Raw genomic sequence first — 4,286 nt, forward strand, 5'->3', positions numbered from 1 at the left:
GAACTGGGGTGAGGTGGGGGAAGGGGAAATGAGGAAACTGTTGAAGTCCACATTGATGCCCTGGGGTTGAAGTGTTCCGAGGCGGAAGATGAGGCGTTCTTCCTCCAGGTGTCTGGTGGTGAGGGAGCGGTGGCGAAGGAGGCCCAGGACCTCCATGTCCTCGGCAGAGTGGGAGGGAGAGTTGAAATGTTGGACCATAGGGCGGTGTGGTTGATTGGTGCGGGTGTCCCGGAGATGTTCCCTAAAGCGCTCTGCTAGGAGGCGTTCAGTCTCTCCAATGTAGAGGAGACCACATCGGGAGCAACGGATACAATAATGGATACAATTATGGATACCCTCCATAAAGAACTAAACCCCATTTAGATCTTCATCAGATGTGCTCCATCATAAAGGAACATTGAAGCCATTGCAACCTGACTTAATACACAATAATTCTATTACAACAGCATGCTACAATTGTAATTTATTTGGAAGAGAAAGTGAGATGTTTTGTACAATTTTTTTTGGATGTTGGAATAGTTTATAGCAAGCACAATGTAATTTTAAAAACCCTGTTTTTCAGCAGAGATCACACAGGTGCTGTGCAAAGTATGAAGCTATTTTTACACCTATCTGCAATTACAAGTAATTATTACATTTTTCTCTATTAAGCATTTCCAATAACTTTGTTTGAAATCCACCTTTGTTTGAAGTGCTGAGTTTCAAGCAAATGATAATGTGAAGGAACATGTCATTTACAATGAAGGTTGACAAGCTGTCATACTTTAAATTTTTTTTTGCATTACGATTCAGTAAAATGCAGCAAGCTTAGCAATGCATTTCATCTTAATGGAATTTTTAAAATTAAATCAAGCTTACAATGTTGCATTACAGTGTACCTTAAAAAAAGGATTTTGCACAGGGCGTTGTGGAAGCATGCCTTGGAGCGAATCAAAGCAAACACAAAGATTTTGTATTTACATAGCACCTTGTACGACCTCAGGATGTCCTAACATTCTCCACAGCCAATAATGTCCTTTTGGTAGTGTGATGTAGGAGAGTTTACAAAATGTACCCAGAAAGATTCCACAAGGAGCAATGAACTAACACTTTGTTACTTGCACCAAAAGTGGCATAAGCTACGTTTGTGATGTTTTTGGGGAATTCAGTGATGGTCCTGCCATTCAATATAATAGGCAATAGTTAGATTCTCCTGTGTTGGAGATGGCCATTCCTTGGCACTTGTGTGACATGAATGTCATCTGCTATTTATCAGCCCAACTCTGGAGTTATCCAGGTCTTGCTGCTAATAGTCAAGGGCTGTTTCATTATCTTAAAACAGGAGGAGTCGGTGTTGGACTGGGGTGGACAAAGCTTAAAATCACACAACACCAGGTTATAGTCCAACAGGTTTATTTGGAAGCATCAACTTTCAGAGCACTGTTCCTTCATCAACCACCTGGTGAAAGAGCAGTGCTCCAAAAGCTAGTACTTCCATGTAAACCTTTTGGATTATAACCTGGTGTTGTGTGATCATTATCTTAGGTGTCATGAATACTGATGAATGTTATGTAGTCACCAATGAACATTCAAACCTCTGACTTTATGAAGGTGAGAAGGTCACTGATGAAGCACTGAAGGTGGTTAGGCTGAGGATGCTACCCTGAGAAACTCCAGCAGAGATGTTGTCCTGTTAAGATGATTGTCCTTCAACAACCATGACTGTCCTCTTTTGTGTCAAGAGTGTTGCTGGAGTTCACTCATCCACGCAAGTGGGGCATATTCCATCACACTCCTGAGTGTACCTTGTTGTTGGTTGACAGTTTTTCAGGATGCAAGAGGTCTGTTAGTGCCTTTAGGATTTCACTGATGTCCAAATGTTTATTTGTTTATACTATCAATTTATTGCTTTGCTGTGCCAAATCTTACCTTTACAACATTTGCACACTAGCCTCCCAGGTGAGAAAAACTTTAAAATATGCCTCCCTCGCAGAATGGTTGAACACCCTGCTGTAAAATGAGTACCATTAAAACATATTGTATGAAAGTTGGTACAAGCGATGTCCAGCTGAGATCTAGTGAACATTCAGAGCTCTAATAGAACCAGCTACTGGAAAAGAAAATGCAAAGGTGAGTTAAAAATGCAGTCTGCAACTTTGAATTGCTGGGTGAGCCAGAATGGCTGTGGTTTTCCATTCTATACTATTGTGGAAATGTTAGGAGGCATGAGGCAGAATTTGTTCTAGTCTTAGTGGAAAACTTTGAAATTGTTAAATTTGAAAGATTGAGCAAATAAAGTGGCAGCCGATACTGAGGAGCAGAGAACCCAATATTCTGAAGATTTTAAAGCCACAAAAAATGTGACTTATGAATGATATGTTTTTAATATCTGAATTTGAAGAAGGGGAAAACTATTGATCAATATGGATCAATATATTGTTCATCCCTGAAACTTCTAGCTGAATCCTATGAGTTTGCACAACTGAAAGATGATATTATCAGAGATAAGACTGTCTTAGGCATAAGAGATTCTGCTATGAGAGCACATCAGAGAGAGGAGAAACTTAACCTTAGGAAATTTATTGAATGTACATCAAGGTTGTCAATTATCAGCTAAAGCGTATTAATCAAAAAACAGTCAAGGCCGCTTGCGGTGAGATTCATTCCAGGCCAAAGAGGAACAACATAATGGAAAGTCTGAAGGAATATTCGCAGAGGAACCAGCACCAAGACAAAGATGAGGGACAAGTTGTAAATATTGCAGAGGTCACCATATAAAAGAAAAAGAAGCCTATCTAATGTGGGGAAAACATTTTTGTAACTGCAGAAGCTGAATCACTTTGCACCTAGGTGATCAGTTAGAAAGAAGCAAAACAAGTCTAGAGAAATGTTAGCCTCTGATTCTGATAAATCATTCACACCATACATCAGGTGATGAAGGAGCAATGCTTCAAAAGCTTCTGATTTCAAATCAACGTGTTGGACAATAATCTGGTGTCATGTGACCTCTTACCTTGTCTACTCCAGTCCAACACTGGCACCTCCACATCATGTAAAGTCTTAGGGAACCACCAGTGCTTTGTGCAACATCATTAACTTTGCAGATCTGTGTGAAGTGGCTCAAGATAGCCACCCAAAAGTGAAGCCCTTGAAGGCAACATTGAGGATATATGATGGGATGATACTTATCCCAAGAGGATAAATGAAGCTGAGAGCCAATGCTATACTAAAACTGAAGATCTGGAGTTTTAGATAGGAGATGGGGAGGCAGTGGTAATATCACTGAATGAGTAATAAAGAACTCCAAGTTAATGTTCTGGGAACAGGGTTCAAAGTTCAATAAGGCAGATGGTGAAATTTGAATTCAATAAAACCAGTCTTGAATTAAAATGCTGTCTTATGTAAATGCCATTTAACAACTGGCTTAATGGCAACCATGTAACTTGCAAAAAAACATCTGGTTCATCTCTGTGGTTTAGGGAAGGAAATATGCCATCCTTTATCTGCTTTGGCCTACATGTGACCCCAGACCGACAACAACTTTGCTGACTCTTAACTGTCCTCTGGGCAATTAGGAGTAGGCAGTGAATGCATCAGAGTCAGCGGACTTGAAATGTTAATACTGCTTTCTCGCCACAGATGCTGCCAGACCTGCTGAGTTTCTCCAGCAATTTTTGTTCTTGTTTCAAATCTAGGCTAACTGTGAAATAGAGTCATAGAGTCATAGAGATGTACAGCATGGAAACAGACCCTTTGGTCCAACCCATCCATGCCGACCAGATATCCCAACCCAATCTAGTCCCACCTGCCACGCCTGGCCCATATCCATCCAAACCCTTCCTATTCATATACTCATCCAAATGCCTCTTAAATGTTGCAATTGTACCAGCCTCCACCACATCCTCTGGCAGCTCATTCCATACATGTACCACCCTCTGCATGAAAATGTTGCTCCTTAGATCGCTTTTATATCTTTCCCCTCTCACCATAAACCTATGCCCTCTAGTTCTGGACTGCCCGACCCCAGGGAAAAGACTTTGCCTATTTATCCTATCCAGGCCTCCGACGCTCCAGGGAAAACAGCCCCAGCCTGTTCAGCCTCTCCCTGTAGCTCAGATTCTCCAACCCTGGCAACATCCTTGTAAATCTTTTCTGAACCCTTTCAAGTTTCACAACATCTGTCTGATAGGAAGGAGACCAGAATTGCATGCAATATTCCAACAGTGGCCTAACCAATGTCCTGTACAGCCGCAACATGACCTCCCTACTCCTGTACTCAATACTCTGACCAATAAAGCAAAGCATAC

This window comes from Chiloscyllium plagiosum, chromosome 11 (genome assembly GCF_004010195.1).
Source record: "Chiloscyllium plagiosum isolate BGI_BamShark_2017 chromosome 11, ASM401019v2, whole genome shotgun sequence".
NCBI classification, from domain to species: domain Eukaryota; kingdom Metazoa; phylum Chordata; class Chondrichthyes; order Orectolobiformes; family Hemiscylliidae; genus Chiloscyllium; species Chiloscyllium plagiosum.